General features: G+C 38.1%; 1 long non-coding RNA gene across 1 annotated transcript in view; it reads right to left on the reverse strand.

The window, feature by feature from the left end:
• Positions 1-22,220, reverse strand: part of LOC112932096 (uncharacterized) — a 212,897-nt gene extending 190,677 nt beyond the window's left edge. Inside the window, exon 1 of the long non-coding RNA XR_012003227.1 lies at positions 22,086-22,220. This is a non-coding gene — a long non-coding RNA (uncharacterized lncRNA). The remainder of the gene's footprint in view (positions 1-22,085) is intronic.
• Between the last annotated feature and the right edge of the window lie 841 nt (positions 22,221-23,061).

Here is a 23,061-nt window from a genome sequence, read left to right on the forward strand (position 1 = left end):
TTAAATGGGGGGAAAAAAAAGTGAGATCCCATGAAATAAAGGAAAAGCTAAGTTTAACACAATGATTAGGAACTCAAGGCTTAGAAACAGACTGACCTGGGTTCAAACTTTACCCTGGCACTGAATGGATATGTGACAAGCAAATCATTTACTTTAAGCCTCATTATTTGTGAAATGGAAATACAGAGTGTGCTCCACAGCCTTCCTATGAAGATTATATGGTATGGTCCATGTTAAAATGCTCAGCAGAGTACCATGTACATAGAGAAAAGTGGGCTACTGCCTCTTACTTAGCTCTGACCTCTAGAACTCTAGCCTTTCTCCTTCATCCCCCACTGCCATCATAAAGAAATTATATTTCACTAAAGACAAACTGTTCACGGTTCAATGACTGACCTCAACACTTTAACCAGTCATTCCAGGTCTGTGTAGCCATTGCATTAACAAGAAACTCTTTAAGAAAAGATTAACAAGGGCAGCTGGGGTGGCTCAGCCGTTTAGCACCACTTTCAGTCCTGGGCGTGATCCTCAAGACCCAGGATCGAGTCCCACGTCAGGCTCCCTGCAAGGAGCCTGCTTCTCCCTCTGCCTGTGTCTCTGCCTCTCTCTCTCTCTCTCTCTCTCTCTCTCTTTCTGTGTCTCTCATGAGTAAATAAATAAAATCTTTAAAAATATTAAGAAAAGATGAACAAATATACAAGTACCAAACAACCCCATCATAGAGCTTCAGTACTCAATACAAATCTCAGAGTACTTAACAACATCATCACAGACGAGGTAGAAACCTAGGCAACCTTTCACCAAAAAATATTTGGCAAGAACTAGGAATGTTAGAAAATGATGAGGGAAGGCAAAGCATGAGGTAAGGAAAGTACTTCAGCCTCAAATATGAAGGAGATGGATGGTTAGTGATAGGGCTTTGTCAGATACTGGTAGCATGGATGATTTGTCTTGCATGAGCTTGTCTAAAACAATAATTCTCGTTTACATGCAATTTTTACAGTATTTTCCTTGGAAAACATGAGGGTTCTCAGCCCAGTAGCTCAAGTTCTTCCAAAGAACAATTAAAATAAATAGTTCACAGCTACAACAAGGTGGGCAAGGATTGAAATAATCAGAGAATGGGGCAGCCCGGGTGGCTTAGCGGTTTAGAGCCACCTTCGGCCCAGGTTGTGATCCTGGGGACCCGGGATCAAGTTCTACATCAGGCTCCCTGCATGGAGCCTGCTTCTCCCTCTGCCTGTGTCTCTACCTCTCCTTCTCTCTGTGTGTGTGTCTCTCATGAATAAATAATAAAATCTTAAAAAAAAAAAAAAAGAATGTGTTTAAAAAAAAAAAAAGAATGAGAGAACAACAAAGACAGTGGGCAGCAAATGGAAAAATGGAACAGGACAATCAATTCTAATGAGTGGAAGCATAACAGGGGGGAATAATCACATTAACGGTGCCAACTCTTTCTCTCACTCCAGAAAGGGCCTGGTTATTTTCAGATTGTCTCCTCCAACCTTATCCCTGTCATCTCTCCTTTCATACCTCAAATTATGAGCATCTGGAGGACAGGATCACATCTTTCATCCCTGTGTGTCTGACCCTAAGAACTCAGTAAATGCTTTTTGAATGAATGATTAAAATCAGTAAACTCTAAGGTGTGCAAGCACCTAGACTTACAACACTACATTTTCTGGCTCCCTAAGCTCCATAACATCATGTTCTACAACTTGGCATGGCTATGTCTCATTGTGTATTTATTTTTCCTCTACGAGTATAAACAATTAAACAATGTGGTCATGAACTTCTCTATTTGTGTAGGGTGGGAGGCTGTAGAAACAAGTTTTGTGCTGCTAATCGTCTCAATATCCTTCACCTCAATATTTAGTGCTCCTTAACATCACTACAAATTATTCAATTAAAGTTTGAGAGGAAATACATGATCTTATCCCCCTTTCAATTGAGAGGTTCTTCTAAGACTTTTGGAATATTTAGTTGACTATTTTTAAATCATTAAATATACTTAAAATTATATATAAGATACATTTTTGGATATAGGAAAGCATTCTAGACTAGAACTCAAAATGAAAACAAATGCTATGGGCAAGGTAGCATGGTATATCAAAAAAGTTGTTGAACAGAAATTAAACCATCAGAATTCTGGTTATGTCTCAGCTTTGACTTGTCATGTCATTTTGGACACACTGTTCACCTTTTCTAGACACATTTTCCATGACTGTAGGTTGAGATGGGTTATTAACCTCAAAGGGTTCTCCATGCCCTAAAACTGAAAGAGGCTGGTAATAATTTCATATGGAGCCAAATTTATACCACACATGTATACAGTGCTCTTATATGAAAGCATACAATGAGTACTGTTCAGTTGGTTAAGTGCCCAACTCTTGATTTTGGCTCAGGTGTGAGCTCACAGTGTCACAAGATCAAGCCCCATGTCAGGCTCCACGCTCAGTTAGTCTTCTTGAGATACTCTTTCTCCCTCTCCCTCTGCCCCTTCCCCTGCTCTTCCTCTTTCTCTTTCTCTCTCTCTCTCAAATAAATAAATAAAATCTTTAAAAAAGAGAGAGAAAGAAAATCTTTGTTAAAAAATTAATTAATTAATTAAATAAAATGAGCCACCACACACAAAAAAATTAACTTGTATAGCTGGGCAAAGAAATGCCTAATGAAGTAACTTCCTCAAGGAAGAAAATGAAAATAAATTTGGATCTGAAGGAATAAATGAGGAAGGGAAAGATTTTGATGACTTTCCAAAACTAACTCAAGTTGTTCAATAAAGTTTAGCAATATTTATTCAAGATAAAAACTACAGGATTTGAACAAGTTATTCTAATTTTAATATCCGATGAAGGCTTAAAATGGAAATTAATGCACTTACTCCCATGAAGTGAAGAAATTAAAAAAACAACCTGTAATTTTAAGCAAAACTGTGGTAACTTACAGCAGTATTTTAGAACCTATATGCTAAGAAACTAGTAACTAAGAAACTAGTAACCATAATACATATATCAGACTAAGAAACTAGTAACCATGGTACATATATCAGAACTATTTCCTATAAAGTAATCTGAAAAGATAAAATATGTTTGATTCCCCAAAAAAACAGCCATATAAACACTTCTATAAATTCTTATAAAACACACATTTGTATTCTTGAATTGTCTTGAAAATCTAATCCACCTTCAAATAACATTGGATCCATGGGAAAATGCGATAGTTTCAAAATAAAACAGAATTTTAAGTGAATTATATGATTATCGCTATTATCTGATTATGTGTACTGTATATATCAGAGAACAGTATCCTATAAATCCACTTAGGCATAAAAACCTCTTATCTATGTAATTCCTTGGGCTACCAATTCCACACTTCCCCCTCTGCCTACAGGTGCACCAGGTATAACATAAAACAGGAAGGCTGCACATTCTTTTTGTTCACAGCTTTAATTCAAAACCATTTTGTCAGACCCATTTCTTGCTGCTGACTCCACACTGCCTTCCAAGTTCTGTCTACTAGACTTGCTGCCCATTTTCATCCCTACATTACCTACTGAATTTGTCATTTACGGCCACTTTTCTAAGTTCAACCTTGGTTTCTCTCAATACTGCTCTTTTTATAATAGGATTATAAATACATAGAATTGGGAATGAGCATCCTTTAGAAAGTCCACATGGTCCCAAGACCTCTTGCTCCAGCATATTCCACAGACCAGGCCACCATTAGCTCTGTCCAGCCTATCGAAGAAAACAAGACCAAAATCTTTATAATCAAATAGGCAGGGCTTATTAACTGGTTAAAATCACATAATGTTGAAAATGCCTCATAACTGCCTGATTATTTTAAATATTGACTGGCATATAGAAATAAGAGTACATTTGGGCGGCTCAGTCAGTTAAGTATCTGCCTTTGGCTCAGGTCATGATCCCAGGGTCCTGAGATTTAGTCCCCCATCAGGCTAAGCCTGCTTCTTCTCCCCCTCCCTCTGCTTGCACTCTCCCTGCTTGTGCTATCTTTCTCTCTGTCAAATAAATAAAATCTTTTAAAAAAGAAATAAAAGTATATTATTTGGCAGGATCATAAATGATTGCTCACTTGGTCAACAAATAATTATTAAGCACCTATTATATATCAAGTACTGTGCCAGACATTGGGATATAATAGTAAACAAGATATATTCCATACTGTAGAATCTAGCAGGGATGAACTTTTGACAAGTAATTATGAGATGAAGGTTATGAAGTAGAGGCGTAAATACTATAGAAATGTATAAAAAAGGAGGCCTATCTTATTCTGGGATGTTAAAGAAATCTAGGTGAGGAAGTGAGTCAGGGAAAAGACTTTATAAATTATTCTACCTGAATGTTCAATTGCAAATAAAGCCATTTCAAGCTGGAGAGAGGAAATGACCAGCTTACCCCATGAAAGGCAGAATGGGAAGTGGCTGTCTCTATATATATTTCTCTCTCTATCTTGCTACCTATTCTCTAAATAGAACCCTCCAAAACAAGTAATGAGTTAAAGAGACTACAATAGAGATAGGGGTGCTTCAGGCAATTAATCAAAATTGTTATTTAGCAACATTTAATTTAATTCAGTGAAAATATATAAAGTAGACAACATGAAGTAAAATAAATGTTTGTATGCACTGACATCACACATATTCCTTTTGACAGTTTAAATTCAGCTCATCTTTAAAGGCTCAGCCGCTTTTTATGTTCTCCAAGAAGCCTTACTCTAGCCATAAGAAGCTCCTTAGAACTCCTGGCACACATGACTCTGCATTATTCCTATGGCATTGTTTATTGCATTGCCATCTTTTTGTTTTCACACTGCTTTAAGCTTGAGTATAGCAGAAACTACACATCAAAGCTTTGTGCAGGGATCCCTGGGTGGCGCAGCGGTTTGCCGCCTGCCTTTGGCCCAGGGCGCGATCCTGGAGACCCGGGATCGAATCCCACGTCAGGCTCCCGGTGCATGGAGCCTGCTTCTCCCTCTGCCTGTGTCTCTGCCTCTCTCTCTCTCTCTCTGTGACTATCATAAATAAAATAAAATAAAAAGAAAAAGAAAAAACAAAGCTTTGTGCATAGCCTTTAGTGCTGAATAGTAATCAAGGAATCATATATTATGGTAGGCTGAAATCTAAAGTAGTCCTCCAAGATTCTAACCCCATGGGATATGTGCAATCCCTTCCCCTTGAGTTTGGGCAGGACTTTTGCATATGATGGATTCCAAAAGTAAAGGAAGTTTTACAGATATAATTAAGGACTTTTAACCAGTTGACTATGAATCAATCAAAATCAAGATTTTGCCTGACCTAATCAGATTAGCTCTTTAAATAAAACTGGAAAGAAAGTTCAGAGTTTCTTCTGCTGAGTTTGAAAGAGCCACTGTGAGTTCTACAGCTGCAAGGAAATTAATTCTGCCAAAAATCATGTGAGCATGAAAGAGCACTCGCAACCTCAGATAGCGACTATCATTCCAGCCAACGCCTTGATTGCAGCTTCTAAGATTCTGAGCAGAGGACTTGGCGAAGGGTACCCACCCTACTGACCCATGGGAAATATGATATAAAAAGTGGGTCTTGTTTTAAGCCACTAAATTCGTGGTAAATTATTATGTAGCAATAGAAAACTAATTTAGTATATATGACTATGCAACAGTCATGTGTGCACCTGTCTTCTCTTCTGAGGGACTGGAAGCTCTGATCCAATTCATCATTTTATTCCTAAAACTCAACACAGTTCTTGGTGCAGGAGAGGCACTCAACCCATGTTTGTTGGATAGAAATAATTAACAGGAAAACATATAAAGAACAAAGCCTATAGGAAACTGCTCTTGGTCAATGCTACATAAAAATTATTTTTCTTTCAGCTGAAGAGCTACCTTAAGTCTCAATTATTTGGCACCTACTTTATGACAGGCATTGTGCTAGCCCCTGGTGATGCAAAGATGAATCAGATATAGCCTACAGTTAAAGGACCTTACAGGCTGTTAAAGGACATATTCAAGTAAACATTCACACTGTAATGTACTAAGGAGTAGGTTAGAGTGCAGCACAGGGTTAATTCTATGGGAATTCCAAAACAGAAGTGTCTAACTCATCTAGGGATCAGGATGGGGAGATAGGAAAGCAGTGGATGTCAGGGATAGTGACAGCAGAGCTGGGACCAGGACAGGACCTCCCCACTCTTTTGGAGGTGACTGTGAACACATAGGCCTACATCATTGATCTTAGTTCTCCCAGCAATATTTATTTGAACAGTTCAGCATTTCACTGAGTAGCAGGTGATTGAGCATGAATTTACAGAGAAGAGATCAGTAGGTGGCACAGTTAAAAAAAAAAAAAAAAACAGCCACCTCCTGCAGTTGGTGGTTACCCCTAGCAGGAATGATATCTGAAAAAGTGTCAGGAGGGATGGTTACAATGAGTTTGCAACAGATTGGAATGCAAGTCAAGAAAGTGCAAGACAGAAGACAAGAAAGGAGCGGTCACTGAGAAAAGGCCACAAGGAACCGACTCAGTTCTTCAGAAAGGGCTCCTCAGGATACATTGCTCTACAGGCTCCTGGCACTCAAGAATAACCATTCCTCCATCCTGCTTGCAATCTTGGAAGCTACCCCATTTACCAAGCAATCACACTGTAAAGCAAAGGCCCCTCCTTTTGCATCTATCCCACTATATTAGTTTGTTAGGGCAGCTATAACAACGTCTCACAGACCCAGGAGGCTTGAACACCAGAAATTTATTTTCTCACAGTTCAAGAGGTTAAACGTCTGAGATCAAGCTGTTAGGAGTATTGGCTCCTTTTGAGGTCTCTCCTTGGCTTGTAGATTATCTTTTACCTGTGTCTTCGCATCGTCTTCCCTCTATGTCTGTGTCCTAATCTCCTCTTTTTACAAGGACACTGGTCATTTTGGGTTAGAGCCCACCTGCGTGACCTCCTTTTATATTAATTACCTCTCTAAAGGCCCTTTCCCCAAATACAGCCCGTGTCTCACGGGTAGGGTTTTCAATGTATGAATGGAGAAGGGGACATGATTCAGCCTATAGCACCCCATGAAATGGGTGCTTTTGTTCTGTGTTAGACTAAGCTTTCTGGTTATAAGAACTTTCAGAATTCTGAGTGGGGAAAATGATCTCCCTAAGGTGTGCTAATATCCTTTTGGAAGAGGTAAGTACTCTTAGATAATTAAGGAGCTTAGAAGGATAGTTCCTGAAGAAGGTAGTTCTGATGAATAGCACATATCCACAGTGTGAATATTTACTGGGTCTTGTTTTAAGCCATTAAATTTGTGGTAAATTATTATGTAGCAATAGAAAACTAATTTAGTATGATGAATCTTAATAAAGTTTGAGCATCGAAGTCTGTCAATATGAGTCCTGGGAACCACAGAGTACTCTAGCAGGGGAGAACAAACAATATCACTATCAAAAAACATTTCTAGAGAAGCATTTTAATAAATTGGCAAAGAGATTTCAAGAAAAGAAACCTGAATATTCAGGTCTCCAGTAATGTGTTATGATTATGTTTCACATTCTTAACAAATATTTACTTTTATACCTAATTTTGTATTCGTAATTTTGTATTCTTTCTCAAGTTTCAGACTCCCCTCAAAACTAGATCTGCCCCATAGAATAAAATGAAACAGATGAAATACTTTCTCATAGCTTGGACATTGAAATGTCCATGAACCTAGAGTAAAGCTCCAGAATTGGGATGTTAGACTTGCCATCTACTAAGGAGAGGCAGGAGAGGGTTGGGAAGTGAAAAAGTAAGGCAAAATGTGTTTTATTTCTGGAAGTCAACACCAGTACGTCAGAGTGGACAGAACTTGTCTATTCCTCATGGAACTTACCCACCTTTGAAGTGTTCAGGCCAGGCCTTTCCAATGTAAAGATAGAAAAAAAAAATGCTTTCACTCAAAAATAGTTTAAAAGCCTATATATTGGCTCTAAAATTATTTTTAACAAGAACTAAGAGACCTTTTCTCCTAGCAACTGAATTCCCAACTCATCTAAACCAGACCTTTGTAAGATCACACCTAGGTGATACAACAGAGGATCCCACACAACTCATGTTCACCAGAGCTTGCCTGGCCCATCACAATGAATAATCCCAGCTATACAATATGCATCCTGCCAATTGCCAGCTTAAGAGGCCACAAGCTGCAAGACCTATGCAAAAGAAGCTGACCTACCTTACATCAAGTCTACCAGGATGCAAAATCTCATTCTCCTTGTGTTATTTTGCATTCTAAATGCCAGTCCCCCTAACTAGGGCTCTGTTATTCCTACCCAATGAGTTTATATTTGGAGTTTTAACTTGTGATAAGTACACCTCACTCCTCAATTCAGTTTTGGGACTAGTTGAGTCAGACACGGCTGTCAGAGAGATGAAGACCCAAATCGGATGTGTTATTGAATATAACTGGATAGGAGGAGGTGAATGAGATGGATAGTCATGGTGAACTATCTAATAATATTTCCTCCAAACTTCAACTTACCCATAAGCAGAGTGGGCAACTGTAGGCATGCACAGCCAACCAAGTTGTCCTGGTAATCTGACCACACAGCAAAGAGAAAACCCAGACAAACTCTGTTTGTGGGTAGCCACATCTGAGAGAAATTGAATCTAGGAAGAGCTGAACCAAATTGCCTGCTTCCAAACTCACCCATTAGATAAATCATGTCTATCCCTAAGGGAAGAAGTAAGTGGAGACAGGTGGGCAAAAAAAGACCAGGAGGGTCTCTCTGGCCAAAACAATGAACACAGGGAGTGGAGGCTTCCATTGTACAGTATGGGCAGCAAATATCTCAGGTCTAAAAAAATGTTTTGACCTTTAGATCAAGTAATTGAACTTTCAAAAATATATTGAAAGAAAATAATCAGTGATACAAACAGTTATGTACCAACATCTTCACTTTAACATTAGAGCAGGACAAAAGCCAAAACAATAAAGAAAAAAAATAGCAAGTCTCCATTAAAATGTTTTCTAAATTTTTTTTTAATAAAAATGAAAGACATTCATGTTGAAATGATACATTTTTTTAAAGGCAACAAAATTGTACTACAACAAAATCCCAACACTGATTTTTAAAAGGTGTTTCCAAAAAATCTAAAATAGATAAGTAACAGGGCAGCCCTGGTGGCTCAGCAGTTTAGCACCGCCTTCGACCCAGGATGTGATCCTGGAGACCCAGGATCAAGTTCCACGTCAGGCTCCCTGCATGGAGCCTGCTTCTCCCTCTGCCTGTGTCTGTGCCTCTCTCTCTCCCTGTGTCTCTCATGAATAAATAAAATCTTAAAAAAAAAAAAAAATAAATTAAATAAAAAATAAAATAGATAAGAAACATTACAGGTGTATTTCTCTTATTACATATTTTCAAGTGTTCTACAAAGAGAAAATATTAATATAATCAGAACAAGATTATTTTTTCAATTTTCCCAGTGTATCTAATCCTTAATATTTACTATGTATATGAATTTCATAAAGTAAAAAGGAATTTCAAATTTTTAAAAAAGTTTTTATTTTTTTATTCATGAGAGACACACAGAGAGAGAGAGAGAGAGGTAGAGACATAGGCAGAGGGAGAAGCAGGTTCCATGCATGGAGCCCGACGTGGAACTTGATTCTGGGACTCCGGAATCACGCCCTGAGCCAAAGACAGACACTCAACTGCTGAACCACACAGACATCCCAGAATTTCAAATTTAGTATCACTCTTCAATCATAGGTTATACAAAAAAACCTAAACCTGTGCAGTACATTACTATATAGACAACAAATATCAACAACAAAAACAACCAAACAACAAACAAAGTAACAAAAATGGCACATTACAACAAATATCCATATCTATATGGATATTCCCATATTATATTTCTACAATATAAAATGGAAAACATATATTTTATCCTACTTTTATAATCAACCTAAAAAGATGAGGATAAATATCTAATATACCTATTGATTCTAGAAAAAAAACTAATCAGTGATCGAATTGATTATTGCCTGTGAGCAAAAGCAATTTTGACTTATTTTAAAGATTTTATTTTGTTTTATTTTATTTTATTTATTTAGAGAAAGCATGAATAGGAGGGACAGAAGGAGAGGGAGAGAGAAAATCTCCAGCAGATTCCATGCTGAATGCAATTTGATGCAAGGCTCAATCCCACAACCCCAAAATCATGCCTTGAGCTGAAATCAAGAGTCAGACATGCAACCCACTGAGCCACTCAGGCATCCTTTGACATTTAATTATATGTGATTAGGGTTGCCAGATAAAATACAGCATGTTCAATTAAATTTGAATTTCAGATAAACAACTTTTTTTATTAGAAGTATGTCCTTTGCAATATTTGAGAGTCCATGCAATATTTGGAACATACTTATGCTAAAAAATTATTCATTATTTATCTAGAATAACAATATAATTGGCCACCCTGAATCTTTATTTGCTCAATCTGGCAATGCTGTTTATGAAGTCATTTCAGAAAGCCACGTTGTCTCCCTGAATATCCATTATTCTAGTTCCAGTAAGGGTAGAACAATCGGTTTAACCAGAAAGCAGTCATCAAATGAAAACTAGAGCTTTCTAATTCAGAAGGAAACACTCCTAGGAAGGACACCTGAACAGATTCCATGCTTGCAAAACTTGCCGTGTATACTGCACTATAATTGCCTTTGCCAACTTCTCCCCATCCTCATTCCTGTTGCAAGTTCCAGATAAAACAAGAGCAGCGGGGAATCCAAATGTCCTCATTTCCCAACTAGTACTACATGGAATATGTAGGTTCTGGCAATCCTTCCCACACCCTGAGAGCTACCCATCTGTGCTGCTGCATCATGCAACAGCCAGAGCAAAATCTATCATCACTGGAATAAATAAGAAAGACATTGTCTGGCTTCCTTCTTACTCCAGAGATGGTTACCATATATTATGACCACAGTAAAATGGAGCCTGAGCAAGGACAAGAAGGACAACTGATTCATTATTATCCTGTGGCTGTTTCATTGTATGAATAATAAATACAGATATGGAGCAAAAGATGTAGTTATTCAAATCCTATCTCACATATAGATAAGAACTCAATCTCCGAAAAGACTTTGGTACCTAGGTGGCTTTCTGGATCCTTTATTAAGTGCTGATCCCAAACCCCAAAAGATTTCTACCCATTGTTTGGCGCATTACTTCCAGGAAAGTTGTTTTAAAGGAAGATCTTCAGAGGAAGAACTCTGAGAACCACATCAGCAGGAGTAGGAAGGAATCCAGCAGAGGGCCTCCAAAGAGGACAAGTTCTGCTCTCTGAGCTTTTAACTAGATGACCCACCATGCCAACTGGGACTCAGAAGGGCAGCTGCAGGCTCCTCCCTGGGTAATCTGCCCTCTCCTCAATTCTCTGAGATCTACCCCATCCCAGCAAGCAGGTTTTACAGCCTAGTGAAGAAAATGACAAGTAGACAAGTAGACAAGTAGACAACAGCATGATTAATTCCTGCTATTCAATCACAAAAATGACTATAAGACTCAAGCTAATAAATTATACATTTATCACCTTGCAATCATATATTTATTCACCCTGCAATGTCCTGTTCACCTATAATTGTCCAGTAGACACAAAGTGAGGAGGATAAGCACCAATGCCCAAAAGTTTAAAATCTATACTATTAGCCCAAGGCTAATTGAATGCAAACCAAAAAATAAAAATCATACTTTTTGTATCCTAATTTTTGTAACTTAAATATCATTTGCTTTCAAAATTATTTATATATATGTGTGTGAATTTCGCATTTTGCTGCAAAGTCAATGTGATCCTCATGTGTGTGTAGCATATTTTCTTTTTAGCTCTATCCTCTGTAATACTACATATTTTAGTTTTATGTCACTTGTCTTAAGACCCTGTGACATCCTGTTTCCAGTCCTCTTCACCCAATCTGGCTTCTCAGTTGAAATTTTCCTACCTATCTAGGCTGATTGTCTCCAAATGTCCTGTGGCTGTCCATTCCAGTAGCTCTATAGAGAAAGAAGTAGAATGCTGAAAGAAATCATTCCTAGCTATTAAGAGTAAGTTCTCTTCACATCTTTCCAATCTTTTTTCACTGATATTGGCAAAAAAGAGGCATTTTTCCATAAAGGACAGCAACCATCTGGCTTTGAAAATTCTTAAAACATTGAAAGGACATTGACATTGAAGACACTGACATTAGACATTGAAGTGTTCTACATCAACAGAACACTTCTAATAACCATTTTCAAATCAATGCTGCTCTTAGAGAACCTAAATGTCTAAGCTCCTCATTGACACAGGCACCCACCAGTTTGCTTCTTCCTCCCTGAATCCATGTGAGGTGGGAAAGAATCTTTAATTCACCTTGATTATCACTCTGTAATATGAATGGATAGCATCTAAAGTAAGATGACTCTATCAGGCTGCTTTCCCTTCACAGAAATGAAAGTGGGGTTAACCTACTATATATCTTTATCAGGAAAATAAAACTCTGTTGATGTGCATAATGAAAGGACCACTTCCTTCCTTCAGTACAGTGTTGGGGTGGGGAGCAGTCAAGAGAGAGAAAACCTGGCTGAGTCCCTGGGCTTCTACTTGCCAGGACTGAAAGGGACTTTGCCTAATGTGTGTGTGTGTCAGCTTCCTCATCTAAAACACAGGAATGAAACCATGCCAATCTCCTAAGCCTATTGCAGGAAATGAATAAGTTCATGTAAGCAAAGAATTCTACAAACTGTAGTGACCCCAATAAAAGCAAGTTCAAAGCATGTAAGCTCTAGCTACAGAGGAGAATCAGTCTCTAAGGAGTCTCCTCAAACTGGGGGCAGAAATGATGACTTGAAAATAATGCTTTTATTTTAATCTAAGTAATTTAAACAATGTATATCTGCACTAAGCAGATATGTTATTTGGGGGGAAAATAGCATGCTGGTATTTTCAGTTTGTTTATTTTCCACCACTCCTACAGAATAACATAGCCCTTCTCTCCAAAAAAAAAGCCTTTCCTGATCAATAATGTGTTTAACCTCAACATTAAAGAGGTATTTAAATTAGCACATGACTCTCAAGTTCCTTTTCCTAGAGAAGTTCCACAGAGTAACCTTCTAAATATTGCTTTTGTCTGGGCCAAATCAACTTGAGATGCCAGAAATACATTTCTACAAAGCTGCATTATAAGACAGTGCCATCATAACAAAATGGTGAAAACCAGAGCAGTTTTTATTAATAACAGCAGAACCTAATTTCATGGGTTTTAATTTACCACTTTTACATTTTACTATGACATTATCCAGATATAAATTGTTATGATGAGAAGCTATTCACTAGGGACAAAAAAAAGTACAGCTCTGCTTTAAAAAAAAAAAGACTTTGCATATATCAGTGAAGGACACACTAATAAAGATTGGTCTGGAACATTTCTCTTTATGACGATTGACTTATCAGCAATAGTTACTGCCGCAGAGTTGGAAATTACATAATTGCAAGAAACTGTAGATATTTGACTTGGCAAGAACCCTAGGTTTATCTGATTTATTTTTGTAAGAATCGGGCCCCGTGGATATTTAGAAATGTTTAATGAAAGAACAGTAGAATATAAATGAAACAAGCAAAAATCCTCTTTTCAAAGGCTTCATTTAACTCCATCGTCACTGTTGTGATAACACAAATAAACCAAAGACAAACCTTTGGTGATGGCATTGGGGAAAAGCACTGCTCTAAATTAAAACATTATGAGCTACTAACATCTGGACAATTTCTCTCTCTTTATCATCACTCTCGTCCATTCTCTGCCTACTATTTATCAGTGGGCACTGCATAACATGACATTGAGCTTTGGAACACATGCACGGTAATGGGCACAAAACACGATGGGGCCATGTTCATGCGCAGGTATGTTCTGACCTCTGCACTTGGGAAAGAGGTTATCCATTGGAGAGACAGACAGAGACTGAGAGAAAGAGAGAGACAAAGGCAAATGTTTTGTTTATCCCAGACTTTTCTGCCTTTGGATCTCTAGTGCCTGTTGGATGCTTGTTATAAAGCTAATTCTAATTGAGTGCTTTGTTGTAGAATTGAAGCAGACGAATAGCATGGACTGATTAGCTGGATATAATAAGAAAAGACAGAACACAAAAAGTGTTGGCTCTGGTTACATCATCAATACCATGGGGCTTTAGGTAAATCCTTTCTTCTTTCTAGGCCTTGGTTTCCTCGTCTGTAAAATGAGTTCATATTGCTGGATGGTATCTGAAATATCTCAAATACCATATACTCTATTAACTGAAATTTTTTTAGAAGGTTACTGTCTCACCAGATATGTCATACTTCCTCCCCAATACAGCAAGCTGTTTGTATTCACTACTATATTTACTCACTAAGTTGACTTATTTTGGCAATGTCCCCCAAAAGAACTTCATTGGTAGCTAACTTTTCAGCTCTGTTCCTCTTGATTTCCCCAACTAGCATAGCTCTGAGAGCATCCAAGCAGTGGTGGACAGAATCACGTAGCAAAAAAAGTTCACATTTTGGAGTCAGACCAACAAGAGTTTAGATTTGGTTCCTTTACTTTCTCAGAAAGTTACTTAGCTTCTGTGAAACTTGAACCTACAAAGTGAAATACAATTTCCTTTATCACAGAGTTGGGCTGTAAGGCTAAAATAAGATAAACACATAAAGCAGTCATTTGGCACCTAGCAGTTTCTCAATATTATGTTTTTGCTTATAATCCACCTGCTACCTTGCAGATCCATTTCAGAAATGTATGTATGTCCCTTTTTTCCCATCCCACAGTATCACATTATAAGATCAGGTCCAGCAGTGAATGGGTTATACAAACCCTAAAAGAAGGGAAAGCTATCCACTTCAGAAGTTAATCACCCATCCTGCATTCATTCGGAAACATTTATTGAGGACCATGATGAAGCAGGACAGTATCATGCATCACAGTACAAAATAGAATCAAAATGTTGTAGAGGAGAAAACATAAAAATGACAAAGTGTCATGTAATATGTTTGATAACAGAGGGATATACATGATGATAGGGCAGCACCAAGGAGCATCTGAATCTGGTAAGAGTTGCCACTAGCTTGGTGGTTTCAAATTTTTCTTGTCTCCATTAGTAAAAGAGGAATATAATTCTGGGTTACATACCCTCCCCCTTGAGGCTATTTTTAAAGCAGGGTAAAAAAATTATAAAGAATTGACTCCCTCCATAGGAATATAAGTAATGGGATTTTAGTTGAATACTTATTTCACAGATACCTATGCATATAAAAGGATTATTTTAAGGTCTATTTGTACATTAAAACATATCAAGCTTGTGGTTTTCTCATAACTATAAAAATGTTCATGTACATAAATGCTTCAAATATCCATAAGATCTTTATATACTCGAAGTCATAAGAGACCTGGAAGACACAAATTCAACCAAATCTTCAAACCAAAATCATCAATATTAAGAGAAACTGACATTGTGATCCTCCTAATGAGATGCACTGAGGAGGACACAATATTGCTTCAATGACATTATTCCAAGAATAAGTATCCTGAATCTAATGATAAGGAACTGTCAGAAAAACCCAACTGAGGAGCATTTTAAAGAATATTTTTCTAATAATTTTCAAAATGCAGAGTCAAAAACAAAACAACATAGAAAGTCTGAAGAATGGTACCATTGATAGAAGATTAAAGATACATATAAACTAATGTGTAACATGTGATCCTGGCTTAGATCCTAGACAAGAAAAACAATAACTATAAGAGACATTATGCTGTCAGTTGCCAGATAGGAATAGAAGCCCAGGATTAGATAATAATATTATATCAATATTAACTTTTCTGATTTTAATAACTACATTGCAGTTATGCAAGAGAACATCCTATATTAGTAAATGCACACTGAAATATTTAGGGGTATAAGGGGGCACAGTTTATCCAACTCCCAAATCATCAAAAAAACCTCTATCTATCTATCTATCTATCTATCTATCTATCTATCTATCTATCATCTATCTATCCAGGAAGAGTGAGGAAGAAAGGGAAAGAGAAGTAAACAGGATAAAATATAAATAGTCAGTGAATCTGAATAAAGGGAATTCAAGAGTTGCTTTTAGTATTTACTTATCTGTAAATTTCAAATTACATTGAAATCAACTATATCATGCATTTACTCAATGAACCTAATTCTGGCTCTCAATCAGTTCACAGTACAATAGCAAGAATTTAAACAACTTCATGAACACCTTGTGCTGGTAGAGATATTTACTGGCATAGTGGTGACCCAAAATTAGAAGTAGTCACCTCTGCTTGAGGAAATCAGTGAACTTAGTTCAGAAGTTCCTGTCAGAAGTGATGAGGGCTGAAACCAGAGGAGGGGACAGGTTCAAGAGATATTGTGAAAGTTGAATCAGTAAAACTGACCAAATAAATGGCTGGATAGCAGAGCTAGGAGAAGCTTTGTATGCCTCTTGTGCTCCTGCTCAGGTAACAGAGCTCACCAGCATAAGAAACACAGAATGAAGAAAAGATATTAGAGGAAGAGAATAAATCCAATTATGGAAATGTTGAATCATCACACTGATCATCAGGCAGCAATGACACCTCTGTTTATTTAGAATAGACTCTGTCAGGCTATCAAGTAGACTAATTAATCACTGAGGACATCTGGCCGAGAGTTGGAAAACCCCAAATAGGTACAATGTCATTCAAGCCTCATGTTGGTGGAAATAGGATTGGGATCTAATTATAGGATCACAGAAACCACCTCCTCAAATGCTAGCCTGACCTCTGACATTGAAAGTCTTTCCAGGGGACACAACGTCTTGACATTCATTTTTTAATTCATCCAGGAAACATTTACTTCAAACACTGTACAAGGCAGTGGAGATACAGAGATGATTAATTCACAGGCCCTGTCCCCCAAGGTTTATCACAGACTAGTGGAAAAGAAAAATAATTATAAACCAGAGTGCTTAGGGTGGAGGCTGCACCGAATGGTGTGGAAGGGAATAGAGTATGACAGTGAACATGCATTTGGGGGTGTGGCTGGTCTTGAAGATATTAAGGAAATCACGCTAAAAGATGCTAAGAAGTGACCTGACCTAATATGACAGAGAGTAAGAGGCAGGACAGATTTTACCTGAGCTACTGGAAGGATGGTCGTACCAGTGACAGGAATAAGAACACAGGAATAGAAGCAAGCTTTTTGTTTTAATGGGGAGGAGGAAGTGGCCAGCAGAGGGGACTAACTAAAAAAACCAAAAACCAAAAAATGTCACAAACACCAATTTAGTCCAAATGCATTACCAAAAACACCAAATGCAAGCTGGAGTGGATTCAGGACTCTACTCTGAGCTGTGATGCACCAAGGGACATTTGTCATTGACCTATATTTTGCAATAATACCAAGGGGGAGGGGAGCGGAGGACCTCTAGAAACAAGCTGTTTGCTCCTTAAATAGCAAACACACATATTTTCTCACCAGGAAATCACACAGACCCCAAATCAAAAACAAGCCAAAAGAAAACAGAGAGACAAGCCTCCTAGTCTCCTGTTCATGGGGCACTGAAGTTCAGGGCAAGGCCCTCTCTAGGTGGTCACACGGTCCAGATAAAATCCTTCCAGAGCCCCTGAAATTTGTTTATGCAGGTGAGTAAGGAGTCAGGGTCCCTGGAAAGGGGATGGTTACTGAGTGCCTGCTCTGTGCCAGGCACTGTGCTTCACCCTCCACGTTCTGCATTTCCTGTCTCTCTAGGAGGTCAGTATAATTATCATTCCTATTTCACAAAGGAAGAAACAGGCTGTGGGGTTAAGCAACTCACAGAGGCCCTTGGGCAGTGGCAGCACTAATGTTCAACGCTAAGCCTGCAGATGACAAAGCTGTTTGTTTTCTCAGCAATGTGTTGCCTGTCTCACTGAGGTAAGCATGCTTGCTTGGGAGCTCCTGGTGGCTGGAAATGAAGCACCTGGGACTGCCATCTCTGATGTGGGAAACAAAGGCAGAAGAAAACACAGATAACATTAGATGTGCTTATAAACCTGCTGCCCATTGACAAATATTTGAGCCAGGCAGAGTACAAGTTTCCTCCAGAAAATCCCCAACTGTCCTACATGTAATGTCTTGCAAGAGGGTAAAATAACTTGGTTTGACAATAGCAAAGCCTCCAGGATCCCTTGAGTCTTCTTTAGCATGTGAAAACCCCTGGGGGACCTCTCCTACCCTTTCTTTCCCCAACCCCAAAGTATATAATCAGTTGCTCCTCACAGTTTTGTGGCAGCAGCTCTTTCTGCCCATGGGTCCTATTCCCATGCTTTAATGAAACCACCTTTTTGCGCCGAAGGCCTCTCAAGAATTCTTTCTGGCAGTCATCTCCCAGTCCCAACAACATTACTCCAAAAACCACATCATCTCCACACATGAAATAACCTGAGGACAATGCAGGGACAGTGTGATGAGTGTGTGTATTAGTAGGTGTCTCAGCCATTCCCTTTGTTGTTTTCTTTCTTTCTTTCTTTCTTTCTTTCTTTCTTTCTTTCTTTCTTTCTTTCTTCTTTCTTTCTTTCTTTCTTTCTTTCTTTCTTTCTTTCTTTTCTTCTTTCTTTCTTTTCTTCCTTTTTTTTTTTTGATACCTAATAGAGAAAGCCCCTCAGTCCCTACAGTCCCTCTCAGATTTTGGGTTTTCTGAGCAAGCTGATAAAGTCCTGAAGGCCAGGAGGCATTTCCCTGCTTTGTTCTACTCAAAACTTGACTCTGGAAAACAGAAGCATCAGAATATCACACAGAACCAGACAGCTCAGACGGCTGCTGTGAAATCCAAAATACGTCCTCTTTAACACACAGGAGTTCCAGGTGCGGCAGTTACGTGCCCTCAACATAAGGAGGGCACATACTGAAGTCCTATTTAGCACTTGGTTCATCTGACCGGCATGCAGCAGGAAACTGGATAATTTTTTTTTTTTTCCCTTGGATGAGGCATAGCAAGCTGATTAATGATGTGAGGGAGAGTGGGCTAAGGAGGGGAGTTTTCCAAATGTTTCCTTTAGGAGAGCCATGGCAGGCATGGGGAAAGAAAGGTGTGCATTGTAAGGGGGTGGCAGGCAGTATTTGGCTAATTAGGGTTCGGTTAATGCTGGTGAGTGTCGAACATTCCTGCTAATGGCTGTTACTAATGGGAGAAATGGGATCATTTGTTAACTTTACTTAGGAAAGTGAGTGTTGAAGGCAGGATGGAGAAAAAAAGGTGAGCATGGCCCACTTTGCCTAAGCCAAATGAAAAGTGGAAAAAACTCCTCATGATTTTCTTTAAAAAAGCAAGACCCTGATTTCACAGGGATACCAAGCTCCTTTGCCTTTATAAGAAAGTGGTCACCAATTTCTACTTTGCCTGCCTGATTTTCAGGCCCTTTGGCCATCTTCCAATTGACCTTTCCTCCCTGTTCGACATGCAGATTTTTAAATGGAAGTTGTCTTGGAGGCATGTGTTATTAAGAACTTACTGTGAACTATGCTCTGTGCTTTGACTTGCATGATTTCATTCAAGTTTTACAGCACAATTGTGAGATGTATATATGCATCTAATTCCTATTTTACAGATGAAAAGATTGAAACCCAAAGCCCTAATCTACACAACTAAGTGGTACTTTTATTTTTCAAGGCCTTATGTTTTATAGAGTATTTTTACCTTTAAGACTCCCCCAGGATAACCTTTAAAACTTATTTTCTAAAGTACAAGTATTCTTCTTTTCTTTTAATTCTTTCCCAATCCTTCGGACATATTCCATTCCAGTGTCCCACAGAAAGATTTCTCTGGCCATTTGAATTCATGGTAACCCCTGAGTCATGTGGGTAATCAAGATGGACTGATCCAAGAAATATGAACTTGAAAAACAACTTATTCTTCCCTAGTAATTCTGAATGACATACTCCTCTCTGAAGAGCCTTCTCAGAACAATGTATGATGCAGCCATGACCTGCGTAGGTGGAAGGCTGACTTTAAAAGTCATCTAGGTAGAGCCTAGTAAATATGCACATTGGCCTCCAGTCAATATTTTGAATAAGGAATTTCCATTTATCAGCTTTCAGCAAGAGTACTCTCCATATATACTATGAATAGGGTTGATATGATAAGCTGCTCCTTAATCATGCTCTCAGACCTGTAAAGACATGGTCTCAACTGATAAGGTTTATATTTACAAATATGAAGACTCATTCTCTAGACTATTTTATTAACTGCATAGGATTTCAGATTGAGGTGTTGTTAACCTTGGTATTGGAGAAGCTCCCTCAAGAGGAAGTTCAATTAAGCAGTTAGTCACTGAAGCTTTAGACAGGTAGGACTGAGAATCTTGATTCTACCAATTGTCTATTTTGTGACTTTGGACAATTTGCTTTACTCTGCTTGGTAGTTGAAAAGTAGCAAATAGTATAAAATGTGTAAAGTGTCTCTTAATTCATAAAGATTTCAAACCATTCCTATGGCATTTGTATCTCAAAAAGGAAAAAAAAAAAAAGGTAGTCACTGCAAACCTTTGAAGACCTGGGTTTTGGCACTTATACAATGTTACTGCCCCAGCATTATATAAGATAAAGCACGTCGCAGGCAGACCTGAATTCAAGGAATGGGAAACAGACTGCACTTCCTGATGAGAATATCTGCAAAATATTATGCATGACTTAGCCACAGAACCGGGTACTCTTAGTCAAACATGCTACATGTATTGCCCATATATTTCTCCCTAAAACACCCTGAAACTAGGTGTTACAGGCCCATTTTATAAATGTGAAAAACAAGGCTTAGAGACATTAAGAACTTATCTGAGATTAACCAAGTAGTGAATAGCAGGTCTAGATCTTAAACAGAGGTTTCTGTTTTATTGTTTTGTTTTGTTTTTTAATTTTTTATTTATTTTTATTTTTTTTATTGGAGTTCAATTTGCCAACATATAGCATAACATCCAGTGCTCATCCCGCCAAGTGCCCCCTCAGTGCCCATCACCAGTCACCCCAACCCCCCACCCACCTCCCCTTCCACTACTCCTTGTTCATTTCCCAGAGTTAGGTGTCTCTCATGTTTTGTCACCCTCACTGATATTTTCACTCATTTTCTCTCCTTCCCCTTTATTCCCTTTCACTAATTTTTATATTCCCCAAATGAATGAGACAATATAATGTTTGTCCTTTTCTGATTGACTTATTTCACTCAGCATAATACCCTCCAGGTCCATCAACATCGAAGCAAATGGTGGGTATTTATCATTTCTAATGGCTGAGTAATATTCCATTGTATACATAAACCACATCTTCTTTATCCATTCATCTTTCAATGGACACCGAGGCTCCTTCCACAGTTTGGCTATTGTGGACATTGCTGCTATAAACATCGGGGTGTAGGTGTCCCGGCTTAAACAGAGGTTTTACTCCAAAACTAACACTGATAACTCATATATACTTTAAAGAATATTCATTCATAAGCAATGCTTCCATGTCTATAGGAAGGAGCAAAGAAACATAAAGTACTTTATTATCACATTTCTTTTTTAGGATTATTCCAAAAAAAAAACCCAAATTAAGTATATAAACTCCCTATTTAGGTGTCAAGGTGCTTCCAAGTCTGTTCCATGCCAGCCTCAAAAATCTATAGAGAAGTGTCCACCACTCCTCCAAAAATGTCCAAAGACATGAATCCAAGGAACTTAGAAATAGGCTCAAACAATGCTTTATATATTACTTTTCTCAGCCTCATACTCTCAAAAAATAGGAAATGTCTTTAAATGAAGTGCCAAGAGCAGCCCTAGTTAGCCCATATCCCCAGAAAGATGATGGTGATCATCAATTTGCAAACTTAGATTTTATTCATTTAGTTCAAAATTGAAAGCTCATTAAGGTCAAGTCAGTTAAATGAATGTTGTAGGCAATAGTCTAAGATGGTTTGTCCACAAAAAAAAAAAAAAAAGCCCACCCTCATCCTTGAATAATTCCCTTTCCTGTGAATACAATGGGACATTACTCCCATGATTACGTTATTGTATATGGAAAAAGGGATTTTGTAGCTATAATTAAGGTTACTTACCAGTTGACTCTGAGTTAATTGAAAAGGAGATTATCCGGGTAGGCAAAATCTAATCATGTGAATTCCTTAAAAACAGAGTTTTCTGTCTGGTAACATAAGAAAAAGGCAGCAAGATTCAAAACATGAGAAAAATTCAACCAAGGCAGGTTCTCTATTAATGAGATGGAAAACGTGGGGCAAGAATCTGAGAATGGCCTCCAGGAGCTGAGAATAACCCTTGACCAAAATCCAACAACTTGGACTTCAGTCCCACAATCACAAGATACTAGATTCTGCCAACAACATGAATGGGCTTGGAAGTAGATTTTTCCCCAGAACTTCCAGATAAGAGCCCAGCCTGGCTAACACCTTGATTTCAGCCTTAGGAGACCCTGAGCAGAGGACCCAAATGAGCCTATCTAGATTTCTGTTTTGCGGAACTGTGAGATAATAAATTGACATTGTTTTAAGCCATTAAATGAGTCGGGATTTGTCATATGGCAGTAGAAAATGAAAACAGCAAGCTGATTCAAGTGGCAGATGGAGACAATGGAAAACCTGAGTCTTTCCCTTTCTCCACAACCCCCCTCTGTTATCTCAACGAGGTACATCTGTGTTGACTAATCTTAGGCCTGATATTCCCCAAACTGTTTACTTTGTAATATGGATGGTATCCATGGATTACTATATCAAATATTCTAATAGTCTTGATTTGAAATATATCATCAGGCCACATAGTCTCATTTTCAATAACTTGCCTTATTAGTAAAGCTTTGGTCATAGGTCATAGTAATGTTTTATGCAAAGTTCTGTTCATAATTCATCAAAACAAAATGATAATTAACACGCATTATTGCTAGGCACCTTATTATGCTATCAGTAATCTTTACAACCTCTCTGACAGATAGATATTATTCCAGTTTGGAGGTCAACAGAACTGAAATTTGAATAAACTAAGTGGTCCAAAGATACTGACCATCAGAAGTAGGATTTGAAC

The sequence above is a fragment of the Vulpes vulpes genome, chromosome 8 (genome assembly GCF_048418805.1).
Source record: "Vulpes vulpes isolate BD-2025 chromosome 8, VulVul3, whole genome shotgun sequence".
Taxonomy (NCBI): Eukaryota; Metazoa; Chordata; class Mammalia; order Carnivora; family Canidae; genus Vulpes; species Vulpes vulpes.